Source organism: Microchirus variegatus (genome assembly GCF_963457635.1).
Source record: "Microchirus variegatus genome assembly, chromosome: 1".
NCBI classification, from domain to species: Eukaryota; Metazoa; Chordata; class Actinopteri; order Pleuronectiformes; family Soleidae; genus Microchirus; species Microchirus variegatus.
This window is the reverse complement of record NC_139802.1, coordinates 13119566-13137006: the sequence shown is the minus strand read 5'-3', so window position 1 is coordinate 13137006 and position 17441 is coordinate 13119566.

The window sequence follows — 17441 nt, the reverse complement described above, 5'->3', positions numbered from 1 at the left end:
CAGTTAAAACCTTAAATAAAATCTACGGCTCCTACAGCTAAGCTCATACCATTTCGTTTTATAAAGTGTGTGTGGTATATCTCAAGGTGTTCTTTTCGAATGAAGGCAGAGAAGCTCCAAAATAGCACCTCTAACAAGTCCCACAGTGAGAGGGAAAGAGACACTTTTGTGGGCCCATTGCTCCGGGGCTACAACATGTAGTGTGACGACTCAGTAATTCAAACAGGTCGACTTTAGACTATTTGGAGAGTTTTGAGAGACAGCTCGGCCAACTGTGAGAATGTGCTGTGCAGCACCAGGTGATTTTCTGTCTGCCATGCGTCTCAATCAAGCCGAATGTCCACGTCCGGGGCTTTACCCCTCACTCTCTCTTCCCTCTAAGCTTCGTTCTTCTATTTGATCTTTTCTCTCCTCAGGTGGAAGGAGGAGGAATCATTTTGCCTCCAAATTGTGATGAGTCAGCCAAGCGATGTGCTCTCTCCACCTTTTCCAGAGATAACTGGTTGACTCAAACTTACAAGCTGTACTTTCTCTTGACAATCCAGTGGGAGAAGAGAAAGACAGCGTCTTTGTTCACAGGCTTGTAACTGCACCAGACTGGTTGTGACTGAGTTTACTCTGTCCACAGGCTGTCAGGCTAAGTGGGACTTCACGATGGACAAGACTCTTGGTTTGCCTTTTAGACGAATGTGTCACAGGCCTACCTGGTTTCTGATTCATGCCCTATTTGACAAGTTTAATTTTATAAAAGTTATTAGATATAGCACATGTTAAAATAGGGTCCAATTAGCCAGGTGAGAAGCTAGCAGGATCATTTAGGGCCAATTCCAATGCCTATCTTAACCCTCAAACTTAACCCTCAAGCTCAACCCTTAATTTTAACTGGCCCTCAAAACCAAGTGTTGAGGGTTATTTTGTCACTTAGAAATGGGACACCCCTTAAATGCAGATACGTCTTCAGACTGTGGGGGGCAGAATAACGCGAAAACTGCGTCCAGTCTGTCAACTCCAAAAAAGAAGAAGAAGAACACATTTACATCACGACTATTTATTACGATCCGTTTGTCAGTCAAGTTATTAGGCTGTCAGTTAGTTATAAGATGATACTCATACAAATACCACAACCACGGACATATTCAGCTGACAGTTACCACACACCACGGCTTATTGAAAAGTAAACGATAGCAAACGATCGCTTGTCCGCACCGGCAGGCTATTGACTAAATAATCGTAAAATAAAAATAAATGTTACACAACAATGACGTCAGTAATCCATAATATGGGCCTAAACTAAGATAATACAATGGTTTTCATACATTTTATATCTCTATTAACAAAGAAAATACTTAATTTGTAGCATACTCGTTTCGCTGCTTTCGGCGCCATCTTTGTTATGTCAAAACACGCAATGCATTCTGGGTAGCCCTTGCTCCCAAGGGTGGTCTCGGAAAATCTCAATATTGAGGGCGATACAGCCCTTAAACTCGCCCCTCAACTTAATTTTTCTGAGAAGCGGGACAGCACTTGCACTAGCGGGAGCGTGCATTTTTGAGATTGAGGGTTAAGATTGAGGGTTAAGCAAGGAATTGGAATTCACCCTTAAACTCACAAGAGGTTAAATAAGTTACAAGGCATTAAACGCAAAGGATCCGACATTATCAAAGTCCAGAAACTGGACTTAGAAACTGGGAACGTTTTCAGATTTAACAAAAAAAAAGAAACCGAAAAGGCTGCAGATTAATTTAAAAAACAAAGCAAATTTCATGACCAAGAATGTTACTACACATTTTTATGTGAACACCTGTGTGAGTTAGCCATCCACTCTTAACTACCACTGTGTTTATACTATACAACACTAAACACGAGTTAGGAACAAATCTATTTTTCTCTATGTAGACAAATTAGAACGACAATATTATGACTGGAGAGCTTATTCCGTTTCTGGCCAAAAAAAGGACAATCAATCACCAGGGGTATGGACACATTTGATGATCAATTTCTGTGTTTGGCCTTCTATCTGAGCCAGGAAATTGAACAATAGCAGGAAGCAGAACTACCTGAAATAAAATAAAATAAAATGGGAAAGTCATGATGCAGAAAAATAGATTTGTTCCTAACTCGTGTTTGGTGTTGTATAGTGTAAACACAGTGGTAGTTAAGAGTGGATGGCTAACTCACACAGGTGTTCACATAATAATGTGTAGTAACATTCTTGGTCATGAAATTTGCTTTGTTTTTCAAATTAATCTGCAGCCTTTTTCGGTTTCTTTTTTTTTTTGTTAAATCAGAAAACGGTCCCAGTTTCTAAGTAAGGTCACAGTTTTAAGCAAAAGACAAGGAGGTTTTCAGATTCGAGCAGGGGAAAGTCAGCTCTACGCCTCGGTCTTGTCGAGGGGTGTCGAGGTTCGTCCCTGCATAACCACTGTGTGGGACTGGTACAGTGGCTGCGGCTGACTGACCCGCCTGCTCATTAAGGCACTAGCGAGCCCATTTGGCCTGCACCTGTAATGGGAGTCTGTTCTGTGTCAGAAACACTTATTTGCTCCACAGCCATCACAGAGCATTAACATTTACGACAGCCCATCACATAAGGGAGGGTGAGGGTGAGGGTGAGGGGTGGTGGTCAGAGGGGTGTCTGAGAGGGTTTGCTCTCTGCCCCCAGCCGAGTCTCAAACACACACAGTTGAGCCGCGTGATACTGTATACACAAACACTTTGGAGACACACAGCTCTTACATAATATGTATGAACACAAACACACATAAGCACAGTTGGAGATTTTGGTTCTCTTAGAATACCCTTTTCAGAGATCACATGCTCTCTTTCTCTCTTTCACACACACGCACACACTTCAAAAATCTCGCGTTCTCTCACACACTCTAGGAAACATGCAATCAGCCCTCTAAGTAAAGGTCACATTTGCAATGCAGGTGACTCAAGCAGACGGCAGCAGGTAATTGGCTGATGGGACTGGGAGCACTAATACTGCTTCTCTGAAAGATAATGTGATGGATGGGAAATGCTTGGGATTGGGGTAATTAGATGTGTTTGGAGGAGAGTCGACCTGGCCAAGGCCTTCACTTATGGAAAGTGGAAGTAAAGAGGGATGAAGGTGTGAGGGAGGCTGGGGGTGAAGCGAGCGTTTTTAAGGGTGAGCTGCAAAGGGCCTCTGCCAAATTTTAAAGACAGAGAGCGGGAGCTCAAGTGATGATTGATGCTTATTTAAGATTAAGCGATTTGGAAGAATGTTGTGGGGGAAAATTCCCACCGATGTACAGTATATTTTTAATATTTAATATACTAGTGTTGTGTCACAGTGTCATTTTTTTGTTACGTTTATTTATTTTTTTTCTGTTGAAATGGTTCGTGCAAATTGAAGAAATACGGAAATCGCGTGGAAAGGAGTGAACGGACACACAAGAAAGGAGTGAAAAGATGAGTGCAAAGCATTCTAATTGGAGTGGGCCAGCTGTGGTAGGGCGAAACCCTTTAAGACACATGCATTATTTACATATAGTGTGTGTAGGCATCAGTGTGTGTGTGTGTGCGTGCGTGCGTGTGTGAGAGAGAGACACTCTGTCTACATTGCACCTCCTTTGGAAAAGGAATATATTCTATCCTGTGATTCTATCACAGAGCATCCAAGTGGAAACAAAGAGTCAGCTATTCTCCATATAGACCATCTACACAGCAGCACAGACAATCAAATACAGAAACATTATCACTTGTACTGCTTCCTAAGTCAGACTGGAGATGAAGAAATGACAAGTATTCACATAATATAAGGTGGAACTGCACCAGTTAAAACACAGATGAGAGGTTCAAATTGAAGTTAAACAACTTAGCATAATAACACGACACAATTAACATTGTTATTTTTGGGAAGCAACCTTCGAGGGTCGTAAAATCGCAAAAATGTTGTTGGCCAAATTCTCTTCTTTTTTTCCCCCCTCTCCTCTCCCAGCAGGTTACTGCGCTGTGAGCAAATAAGATTAGCAGGTTGTATTTTCTCAGGTCTCTGCATTGAAACAGTAAGCCTGGCTGTGTATATAATTAGATAGAGATTATGGCAAGGCCACTGCCAACGACCACGGCCAACTGACATTTTGTGTGTACATGAGTGTAGGAGTGTTTTGCTGTGGCCTCTCGATAATCTCTAGGTAATTGCGAGTACGCGTGTGTCTGTGTGTGTACATGACATACAGGTGATATTTGAAGTGTAGTGAAGCCAAGACCAAACGGGAACCAAAGTCCTGACAATATAGTGCTTCTGTAAAAATGTACTAAAGATATGAATACATCTGGGCACACTATATAGCTCAAATTAAAGGTGTATTATTTCTTTGTCAATTCTCTTGATAGAAATGTGTCAATATGTCCGTAAGTGATGTTTGTAAGTCCGTGCCCTTTGTTTCTCCAGGCTTCTAACTCAGTCACAGTGTAAACATGCACCTCTGTGAACTTGGCAGGTGTCTGAAACCAGTATCTATTGCGCTGCTGCTGCTGGTGTTTGACTTTAACACCACCAATATCCTGTTTATTCAGTCTGCATCGGAATAATCACGGCAATCAATGTGTGATTTTTCAAAAAGGATTTATAGATCAGAGTCAATTACACCCATGGGCCGGTGTGGAGTTTCAACTTTTCAATTGTTTCAAACATTTGAGGGTCCCAAATGAATCCTGTGGAAAATGAAAAGATAAAAATAAATATACTGTAAATTATAGTAAATAGTATATGCGGGAAGATACACGTTTTTCTGCACAATTTGTGCACTTAAATTATAATAATTATTTAATGCTTTATGTTGGAAAATGGTGTGATCAGACTCCACTTTGAAAGCTGTGAAAGCTAAAATGCTCAATGTTTATTCTGCAAAAACACCAGGAATTAAGAGTCAATGTCCATCGCCATCATTCTCCCTTGCCTGAAAGTTACTAAATAATAGAAGAATTATGGGTATTTTATTCCACTATTTGTCACGCGCAGTTTCACACACATTCGCGCTCAGAGCGCTTTTCTAACCGACTGGAGAATCTTCAACGCGGTTTGCTGTTGCCTGTCCTAATAGATGCCTCACAGCTCCCCACTTTCACTTCTTGCAATTAGTTTTCATTGAATGCTATTGATTTTTTACCCCCTTTCAATTACATACACAAAAGTCAACCACATAGATGTTTGTAGTCATTAGGAGGTACTCTTTGTGTCTTCTCCAATACTAATTATGTCTGGCTGCTGGTGTTTGTTATCCTCCCTGGATGAAAGAAAAAAAAAAAAAAAACTCTACAAGGGAAACAAAAAAAAATAGAATCACTACATGCACCAGTGGAGATCTGGGCTCCTGTCGTGTGTGTATGTGTGTGTGTGTGTGTGTGTGTCTGAGCGCATGGCTATCCTGCCACCATGGAGCCCATGGAGAATACACCTAATAAAATAAATATGACTTGGATAAAGAAAAAGGGAAGAAAGTGTTTGTCCCTTGGCACATCTCTCTCAGAGTGTGTAATGTATTGTGTTTTTATGTGGCCCAGCTTTTCTCCTGCACTGTTTTAAAGAACAATGCTTCCGACATTTAATGCTAGGTAAATCCAGACTTTAAACGGTTATTTCCTTTGAGCACAATTTGAGGATTTATGCTGAAGAAAAGGAAAGGAAAGGAAAGGAAATGTTGACCTTGCAACACATAAAGCAATTATTTTTGATGACATAAAATATGAATTCATTGATCATTAAAGAATGGTAGCTGTAGACCTTTGATTCACACGTTAGTCTATTGTCTTATTAACGGTTATCTGTAATTTTCCATGCTCCCGTGTCCTTTGTTCATGTAGTGAAAAATGTTACAGATTAGAGTAAAAGGTTGCACCGGTCGCTCTGTTTGAACTAACCTCTGTCCTATGTTTGCACATCCTCTAAACAGGAATGCCATGCATATGTGCGGAACAGATTTGGCAAGCAACTCTGAGATGAATCATCATGCCCTTTCCTCTGCATGGCAGCAATTCAATGATAGCATTAACCATGAGAGGGAATGGACATAGGCTACAATTGCATATACAGTGTAAGTAAATAGGCTGATTGTGCACAGTTAAAGTCTTTGGTTTGACAATGTTCAGTCACAAAATTTGGAGAATTTTGACATTGAAGATATTTTATCCTACATGTGTTGTGAGATCATGCACTTTTATTTAATGCATGTTCCTGGCTAACTGGTTTACAGGTATTTATACTATAGAAACCAACCAGCACTGTACATAGTAATGTCATCATTGAGATCCAAGAACCACAAAATGTGTCCCACTTTTGAATTTGACCACGTCTTAATACTTTTGAGCACCCATGTCCAATATGGGCCACACGGTGCTGCCGTGGTTAGCACTGGTGCTGCTGTCCACAATCTGAAGTCTTGCATTTACTTGCGTGGATTATCTCCAGTTACTACAGCTCCATAGATTTCAAAAATAAAGTAGTGGATGGAGTATGACCGTGTTTACTTGGATGTCAGGTTTACATTAGTGCTGATCAGAGGCGGTGCCAATACAAACTTGTTTCTGCAGAATCATTTTGACCCTGGAGTGAATGCCAGTTCTATTCCTTTTGCAGACAATAGCAATATGTTAGCAGGCATTTCTTTGTTTGTTTGTTTGTTTTCTGTATTGACCAATGGAAAGAGAGCTACTGTGAAGGATTACTGCGGCCAGTTCGCAATAATTCAATTTACCATGCGCTAAGTGTTATTTGTGCTTCTTGTTCTGCACGTTTTGACATTAGCAGTTTGTTACCACTGAAGGTTAGCATTTAGTAGGCTTTCCTTTGACAGTTAATTAGACTAGCTTGTTTGACAGGTGCATGGATGTGTCTAAGGTCTCGGTCTAATATATCAACTTGAAAAAAGAATCCATGAGAAAACTCTTATCCGCTGGATCAAAGTCAGAGGAATCCTCTAATTATGATGAGGTTCAGACTGGGCGTCTCACTCTCTCTTTTCTTCCTGCTGCCTTGATCTTTCTGTCATTGACTCTGCCATCTATCACAAAGTGTTCCTTTGATAATTACATGCCAAAATGACTTAAAACTCCCCCGCAAGGTGTAAGGCATTACTGCCTGGATGATGTGCCAACTCACCTAAAGGACTTTTTAACAAGATAAGTCGGGGTGGGGAGATGCCATGTTGTCACTCACTCTTTTGCACAATCGTTCAGCAACTCCCAATTACAGTCTTTCATAATCCTTCGACTTGTTATTTTGACTAAACAAGTTCACGAAAGCCATGTCTCTCTTTCTCTCTGCCTTTCTGTTTCTCTGTGTGTGTGTGCGCGTAAGGCACAGAGTAAGGTAGAGACAGTCTGCCACTCAGTGAAACAGATAATTAACTGTTGTGCAGCAGAGTGCAAATGTATTTTTTTTTTTTTTTTTTTGTGAACAGATTCAGTGGGAAGGGAGGGTCCCGCCTTTGTGTTTCAGGTGATGGAAATGGGACTTGAGGAGGAGAGAGGGGCAGACAAGGAAATAGAATGTTAATGGGCCAAAGCCAAGCCATAAAGTCTCTAGTGAGTTCTTTCTTGAGACAACGTATGTGCCCATCTGTGTGTGTGTGTGTGTGTGTGTGTGTGTGTGTGTGTGTGTGTGTGTGTGTGTGTGTGTGTGTGTGTGTGTGTGTGTGTGTGTGTGTGTGTGTGTGTGTGTGTGTACACTCAAACAAACCCTGAAAAAGCCAGCAGAGCTTGAACATTTGGCACTTGCAGTTCATGTGTTAAATGTGGGCATGGTTGTCAGCGTGTATAGGGGGTGTGTTGAACTTGCTTCGAATGCCCCATGGACACTTGCACACTTTGCATACTTTTACACAGCATGTCTGGGTTATGGAGACACACACACACACACACACACACACAGGCGCAAACACACATGTGCACACATGCAGTATGCATACAAACAGGACAGGTTGAGATGTGGCCGAGCAGATGAGGGGAAAAAAGAGAGGAAGTAATGGATAAGATAGCAACAAGATAAATGCAAACACATTGTTGGACACAGGTTTGATGTGTGTCTATGTTCGTGTGTGTTTCAGAAAAAAATAAAAGAAGAGCTAACATGATTTTCCACACTTGAGAACAAAAACGTGTTCTATTTTGATTTTTCTTGTTTCATGTTAAATTATTACAGGTTAAAGACCATGTCTTGTGTTTAAGTTGCACCTGTCATTGTGTAAAACTATATTTATTTTGGGGTCAGACAAGTGGGTATTTCTGACAACAGCGTCTGACAGCAGCTTCCACATGAATGTCGTGGAGTGATCACTTGCTACACTTAAAGTTATAGCCTAAAGCTGAAGCTGCTTTCATTACAAAATTGCTGATTTGGGGAGGGCCGAGTGTCAAGATCCTAATGCTTTTTCGTTTCTCTAGGTGGAAGATCGTTGCATTTTTAAGCTGCATTCAAAGAACAAATTTTAACCATAGTTAAAGGGAAAGTTGGTTTACTATGAATATTTAATCTTCAAAACATAGTATATTAACACATTCGAGGTTTGAAGCATGTTGAAATAACATACTTCAAACCTTGTATGTCTGCAAAGGGCCTGTTATCAAATGAAGTTGAGTAGTTTCACCCACTTGCTTAAATTATTTTCCATAGATTCTACTTTGGTGTAATACTGTCATGCTTTATTTCATTTAAATGTATCTTGTCTTTTCCGTTTTTGATCCCACAGGCCAATGCAATATATGGATTCTGTTGCATTTTACAGTAAAATGTATGCTGCATGCTGGATTGAAATATTGATTGAATGCACTTACAAGACAGTTATTTAAAGTCAATACTCTGTACCAAATAAGTCTAAATGTTTAAATTGTTCACCACCGTTTACTCAGACAATACTTTAATCACTTGACTGTTTGTTTTTGTGGTTTGAAAATAGGTGCAGTGGTTCAACAGTTCCTATTCCAGCCAACAAAAGAGGTATGTTTCTTGTAATTGTACCACATCAAGTGAGTTTTAAGTACTTTGTAAGGTTTGGGGTTAGTGTGAGGTTACTATGGAAGAGTTTGAAACCTTTTTCTGTTACATATTAGCCAGAAGCTGAAACATGTGTCTTCCAATGTCACAGTGGCTGCAAAACCTGCATTTTAAAGAATACTGTCAATTAATAAAACTGTAATTTCCTATATACCGGTAACTAATCTTAACAGATTATCAAATGAATAAAACAACAATATTGTACTAACATGATGCATACCACTCATTTAAAAAAAAAATGAAGGGGCTTTTCAGTTTCTAAGAGTAAATGTTTGGTCAAGGTACTTAAAAGAACTAACGCTGGTTAACACAGACAGTGTTAGTTGTTTGTAAAGCAACAGTGACCTCTGTGGTTTAAAGAGGGAACTACAGAAATAAAGAAGTTTCAGGCACATGGAATAGATGTTTTAGAGCTGACTGAAACTGTCCCTTTTTTCATGATAATGTGAACATTTTAAAATTAATCTTACTATAAAGATACCAAGAACCAAATATATCTTATCACAAACTAATATTTAATGTCATTAGCACTACAGTGTGTGTGTGCGTGCGTGCATAGATGGAAGCTGTGTGTGTCTTTTGCTCCGTCTGCATGTCATGGACAGAATGAGCATCTCTCCTTTTTTCTCAGTCTGGTCTCTTCATCTCTCTGTCGATCACTGTGCATTTTTGTGTGTGTTTGTGCATGTATGTGTGTGTGTGTGTGTGTCAGAGGGAGGGAGGGAGGGAGGAGGTCCGGCTGTCAGACTATCTGTCTGTCACCACTGATACTAGCATTTTGCTGGAGGGAAAACATCCAGATATTTCTGCTTGACCGTACAGCTGCCGAGCCAGAGAAGGCCTCTTTTTCCTGCTTAGCCCCTCTGTGGACTGCTCCGTGTGTGAATGTGTGTATGTGTGTGTGTGTGTGTGTGTGTGTGTGTGGTTATAACTCCGACAAAGCAACACAATGTGTGTGGCCAGTTGGACAGTGATTCTGGAATCTGTTTCACCCTCAGGTGACTGTCAAACTGTCAGAAAAGCAGGTTTGTTCCAGTTCGAGATGTACCTCACCATGTTTATATTTGCAGTTATTTTCCCCTTTGAGTGCTAACATCTTGTTGACAATGCAGTACACAGAGAGGCTGGACAGGTAAATAAGTCACACGCCGCGCTCGATCTTCGCGAGCAGTTCAAGCAGCAGGACGGTTGTTTGCGATGTTCTTCCTTTTTGGCTTTCACGTCTCAAGTGATGACTGTTCATTTGAGATTATTAATTCATAGCGAAGTAACATCTATAATAGACTTTGTGTAGCAAACATCCTTACTCCTAACTGTTGCAGTGATTTCGAAAGTAGTTCATTGAAATTGTTCAGCTTAACCATTTTACATCCGAGCCATCCACGTGCTTTATCACTCTACAGATAATAATGAGCCTCTTATTTTGTCATTGTACACAAGACAATCTACTCCGCTCATTGTCGCTTCTCCCTGGGTGAATGTGCTCCGCTAATCTCGCCGGATCCCTCAAGCAGCAAGGACTGTGTGAGAGAAGGCCCCTTTCTCCCAACACCTGAATACCTTTTATGCAATCATAGCTAAGCTTTCATCAGGACAAACAGCAACAACAAAAACAGTGAATGAAAAACAACATGTTGGCATGAAAAAACGACAACAAAGAGTTTGGTCAGACAACACTATGAAAATGTTCAGTTTTATGATCCAGGATTGTAATGAATGGGGAAGCGTGTGAGATTAGGGTTTGTTCAAGCCTGTTATCAAAGACAAACAATACCGGTGGTGAGAGATGAAACAGGCTGGTGCAAAACACAAAGTTTTTGTTTTACAGTTTTCCGTCACAGGGGGAAACGATCGCCCTGACACAAGACCATTGTTTCAGGGCAGATATAAATACAAGAGGCCCTAATGTGTCTGTTGTCTACAGTTTCTGGCTCTCGGTATTCATCACTTCCCAGAAGATAGGTGATCAAAGAAAGAGACAACAGGATGCCAAAGAGATACCACAGAGAATGTGAGGATTTACATCTGCACTGCTCATAAAACCAAACGCTCTTACAATGGATCTGCAACGGGCCCTCAAGGACCAGGCACAACTCTGTGTGTGCGTGCAACGCTTGTGGATGTGTGGATGTGTGTGTGTGCAATGGATTTTCACTATTCTCTTGCTCTTGCTGCTGTGTTAGAGACACCTATGGGAACTTCAACAGAAAATGCAATTGCAGCAATTTAACACAAAGGACCAAATAACTGAATTATGCCTTCAAAAAAAATCTGTCTTGGATGGAAGCAAATGCACGTGCACAATCCTGCACAAGCGCACATGCACAAACTTGCACAAACACACAGCCAGATGCAGGCACATCCCAGACCACAGAAGGGATTACAATATTTTCCCCCCTCAGCCAGATTAGACAAGATCAAATTATTTCCCTTCTGTGATGCCAGTTTGCTGCTGTCTAATGCCGGCTTTTCAAACAACACAAGGTTTATTGTGGGAAGCACATAATGCAGCAGATTTCAAATATCTGTCAAATGCGGTGTGACAGAATACAGTAGCTCCTCTCGTATTCAGCGAGAGGAGGCCCACGCAGGCCACTTACACTGGCTCCAACTAAGCTGTTTATGTCCCCCTTTCAGCTGTTACAGAGGCCAGTGAGTGTAAACACAACAGTATCTTTTTAATTGTGCTGTTTCAAGCCTCGGTTCTCTGTCGAATTAGAGAGCAGGGCCACTCTCCGTCTCTCCCCCAGTCTGGCAGATTAGGGGCCACGCTGAAAGAAATGCTGGGGTGGCTGGGTTTGGGGCTGTCACCGAATCAGCTTAAACTTTGCTCAGCGAGCATGGCGAAGAGCGATAACAACTGGACACTTGTTTGCGCGGTGCAGAAATGTTGCGGCGGGGTGGCTGGGCACCGGCGTGCCACATGTGCATGCTTATGTATGTCCAGCAGACTTTTTCTGCTTGTTTACCCCTTATTTGTTAGAAAGCCGAGAGATAAGGGGAAACAGAGTGAACAAAGGAGACTGAGATAGGTGCTTGTGTGTGCATGTCTGTGATAGTGAGCCACTGAGTAAGTAAAGCAGTGCACGGGAGTGAGAGATCTTCCAGTCGCACAGCGTACAGTAGTGTATGCAAAGTGTACAGACCGTATCTGCACGTTAAAAAAAAAAAGGGGAGGTGGGGGTGGTGGTGGCCAGGGACGGAGCAGTCATTTTAAAGGTGGAGGGGGGGCCTTAAGTGTGGGATATGAGCTCCAAAACCCCACCCCAAACTGTCTCCACAACATACCACATTAAATTCAATATCATACATTGTCATATATGGTGCACATATTGTATTGTATTTATTATCAGTTTCCCTTTCAATTTATCTTTTCATCAGTAGCAGTTATCACACATGTGAACAGGTATTACCAAAAATGCATTCCCTGCAATAATTCATTCAATCGATCAATAACCATTTTCATTTTGTATAGGCCATGTTTGAATGGGCTATGTATCAAAGCTACATTTGCATTTGAATTAACATTATCTATTGTGTTTGTTGTGCGAAGACCGTACAAGACGACCATGAAACTTATTGGTTAATCATTTATTTGAATTTTAAAACCCCCAAATTACGTAATAAGTTATGTCTCCATTCCAATCTCTGAAACCTTCTGTAACATTTCTGTTTTTGTTTTTTTTTACCATGTGCTTTTGTAGAATGATTCACTTTTTAAATAGTTTATTTAGTTGTATTATTTTTAAACATTGTCTTGGTGTTTGAAATGCCATTAGTACACAATGAGGCTTTTTTTCTATTTGAGAGCTGTGGAAAAGAGACTGGAAATTTGAAAGATGAAGGGAGGGGGTAATGAATAATATAAGTATGGTGTTTTTATTTATTTGTCCTGCCTAGATACATTTCCTGATACAGCGAGACAAAATTCATTTGAAGAAATTACAGAAATCAAAAGCAAAATTGTAAATGGACTGTTTTAAATGATTTTGTTACATATATAGTATGTTGGACGTTTAACGTAAGGCTGTGTATGAGGATTGCACTGTTACGGAGAACATTTTATAGATATGCATATGTGCTGTGTCATTAGAATGATGCATTTTGTCTTAATACAGTTTGTTAGCATAGCTGGGCTCCATAATTAAGCTATACATATGTGCTGCTTTAATAAACCTAAGCTGTTTTCAGGGAAAGTTTGGAGTGAGTGAATCATATCTGTGTGGATCTTAGACTACACCTTTCATTGCCTTGATTGTTAAATGTCATTGATATGCTCTCGGTCAGGGAAGAACTACATACATAAATTCAGCAGTATAAATGAATTTATATTAATATTTTCAAAGGCAAAGAAAAAAAAATCCAGTCTGAAGAGCACTGAGGTGATGCCTATTAATCCCGCTCTATCCGACAGCAGCGTCGGAAAAGGTAGAATTGTGAAATGACAAGCCCCTAAAAAAAAAGTGAACGAGCACACTTGAACGGTTTTGACTACAGCTCCCCTCAACCATGCCTGTGATTTTGAAAAGGAGGTGAAAATGGTGAATTCTGTCTCTGGACTGATGCAAAGCCAAGTGGACAGGCAGGTAATAGGAGGATGAGGTGGGGAGAGAGACAGTCATGGGGCAATCATGAAAACGAATGCAAATGGAGGCAAGGGTATAGCCAGAGGAGGTCCACGAGCAGGAAGGAAAAAAGAACTGCTTGACGAGCACAGAAGGTCTAACTCGTACCAATCAATTGAGTCAAATTTGAGGAAGCCCGATTTAAGAGCACAATAAAACATCTCTGAGGACAAAACCTGGACTTGTCAGAAGAATATTTATTTCTGTTGTGGCAAGACAACCTCAAACTTTGCCTCCCTTTTATATGCTTGATCATTTCATTTCATCTCCACCTTCAGGTTGGACTTTAATCTTGCCCTTACTCTTTGCCTCTGTCACCTGGCTGCACCCCAGTCACCTCCTTCTCTCCACCTCCATACCAAACACCTTCTCAGGTCACTGTATCGCAGTCATTCATCTCCTTTTCACCCTGTTCTTTCCCTTGGCTTTTCTCTCCCCTTTATGCCCCCCCCCCCCCCCTTCATCTGCCACACAGTGTGGATGCAGGATATCAGCTTTTCTGCTCAGTCGTCCCAAACTGACAAGTACCTTAAAAAACCCTGTCAGTTTAAAAACATGATGCACCATGACCTTCCCACTCCTAATAAATGAATGGAAATACTATATCACAACTGTGTGTGTGTGTGTGTGTGTGTGTGTGTGTGTGCGTGTGCGTGTGCGTGCGCATGTGCGTGCGTGTGTTTATGTTTATATGTATGTGGATGGTTGGGTTGTTTTGCACACATGCAAATGCAAATGCAAATGCAAAAAAAGCTAGAAGTGACTGTTATCTTATTTCCAAGATAATACATTTTAGGTGACCATGAATGAATCTCTCTAACCTGCTTTACAGTGAATTACTCAGTAGCAGCATTTGTGATCTTTGTGTCTCGAACATTTGGTGACTTTCCAGATAACTTTGAGGCTCGTGATGGTTAGGTCTCATGATGAAGTGTTGGCAAACAAGCATATGTAATCCCTCTGTCTCTCTTTCTTATCTGCCCTCTTTCCCTACACCACAGGTCCTGGCATTCCTGCAGATTTGAACACCTCAGCTTGTGGTTTCAGATTAATAAAACAGGAAATTAATGAATTTCGGATGAAATCTTCCCAGTTGGGGGTAGGTTGCGCTTCATTAAGGCCTGTATTATTGATCAGATTGAAAGCCTCTAGTACCTCTGGTACCAAACTGTTAGAACCAGGTACGTGCTTCCCCCTCCTCAGAAAGAATGCTAATTGCACAGACGTAAAGGATTAATAGCTAATTGAGCATAGTTTCAGACAAATCATTGTCATGGCTTGGCACTAAAACGAATGTATTCAATATGCGTGCGGAATGGCATTGTAATGCTGTAGACAAGATGAAGAAAGGTCTTGTGAAATAACAAGGGCTATACAATACTGTAACACCCATATGTCTTTTAAGAACAATGTTATTTAATCAAATATGACTCTTCAGATGTCATTTGTAAAAATTTAGATGACCATATGAATATATATTCTTGCTTTTTTTTAGCTTTTAGCTTCTATGATAAATATGACTTTGACACTTTTCCTTTACGTTATCATGTAATTTCTTTCTTCAGTTTTCCTGAACTGGGTTAAAAGGTTTCTGTAACCTCAGAGTTGTCGCGCTTCCCTGCAGATGTGTGACAACTGCATGTAGTTGCATCCTCCATGGTTACATTTTGTTGTGTTCTGTTTAGTGACCATATTTTCTTCCAGAGCAGCTTGCCATGAAAAATTTAACGGATGCTAAGTGACTAATGCATTTTCTCAGTCGTAGTCGTACGTTGAGACAATAAAAAATTAACAATAGAAATAATTAATTTTGATTGGTGCCGCAGAACTAAAAAAAAAAAACACTGTGCATTTTTAATTTATTCATATCTCATGCAAATTCTGCTCTACATTTACATGCAAAATAATGTTGCATCCATGTTATATAAATTCTGCAAGACTTTTAACTTATGTTCCACCATGTTCTGACTCCAACATGCCCCTGTGCATGGGGCCTTGATATTTTATTTGCTTTTCTTCTGAAGTCATTTAATATGCATTTAACCAGAGGTAAACATGCATTCCAAGCAAGCTTTCACTTTGTAACTATTCATTCTTACCTTTCTCCCTGGCATGGTTCACACAGTTGTAAACATCTCTCCTTTTGTTTTGCTGTCTGCAACTTGGCAAATCGCTACCAGCCCTGCACGCCTTAGATTTAACTGTCATTTGGCCTAATGCAGCATCCAGTTCTCCTTGTTTACATGATGTTAGCCTGACTAGTACCACTGTGGTTACATTAGTTTGTCTGTTTACTAAAGTGATTCAACAAATAGGGCCAATGTTATTTCTACAGCTATAATTCCCAATCTTCACAACAAGAACAGCGCTTCTCATTACCTCTTATAAATGACGTATAATTTAAGTTGTGGACAGCATTTTGGCGACATAACACCAACTTGTCTATACATTTATGACCTGTGTTAAATACACTTGCAGCGGTTTGGAAATAACGTAAGAGAGTTAAATTTACGATGGTTTGGTCACGTGCAGAGGAGGGATAGTGAATATACTGGACGAAGGGATAGTGAGGTTGGAGCAGCTGGGTAGGAGGAAAATAGAGAGACCACAGAGAAGGTTCATGGATGTTGTACAGGGAGGACACAAGGACAGTGGATGTAGCAGAAGAGGACACAAGGGATAGGGCAAGATGGAGGCAGATGATCTGCTGTGGTTACCCTCTAAACAGAGAATCCTAAAGAAGAAGTTTAAAGGACTCATATTATACCCTATTTGTCCAAGTTAACCTAGTTCCCTGGTGTCCTAATGAACATGTCTGTGACATACTTTGGTCAAAATACCATAAGGATGAAGCACCACAGCAGTTCAATCACCCTGCCAAAACAGCCCTGTTCAGAACACTCTGTTTAGTAGTATCTCTTTAAAAAAGGGTTAAAACAAAACTTAAGGGACAGGAAATGACATCAGCCACAGAGGCTACTGGGAGCTAACAGCAATTAGCATTTGGAAAAGTGATCATTTGCAGGCTCTAGCAGATAAATCCTCTGAGGCTGGAAGTTTGTCTAGGAGTCTGTGCTGCACTGTGGAACCAAGAATAGAGCTTTTTGCGGACTTTGCGGACTTTGCGGACTTCCGGTTTTCAGATACCGGTGCTCGCACTTTTGTGTGTTTTACGGACAAACGGAGCTCCCGCGAGACAACAATTCCAGGAATTTAGCATGCTAAAGTCTACATTGCATGTCTCCTGTACTTAGACTGAGGAGGACCACAAAAACATGAGTGAGTCATCTTTTTTCACACTTTGCCAACTGATAGGACCTCCAGAGTCCCAAATATAAGGATTTCAATTATTTAAAAAGTTGATTTTGCATAATATGGGACCTTTAATACACTCGAAAAGTAAGTGGAGCAAATCAATGTCTACATATGCTCTTTACTTTTGTAGTTTGAACTTAGATTCATACTGCAGGTTCCAGATGTTTCACCTGTATGATGTGCTCTAAATAGTGAGCAAATCAGTGGAAGAAGTCCATTTTACACATCTACTGTATATACAGAAATAATAAACAAACATAAGTGTATATATAGATATTGTGTGACCTGGTATCTCGAAAGTACGTGACAACAGACAATACGAAAGACAGAGTGAAACATGTGGTTAAAGCAAGTAAAACATTTAACGCATGGTGAAACACATGGTTAAAAAATACATGCGTCCATCTGACCAACAACATAGACAAGTGAAGTTTTCCCTGTAAACACCGACACACTTACATACCCAGACACACGATCTCCAC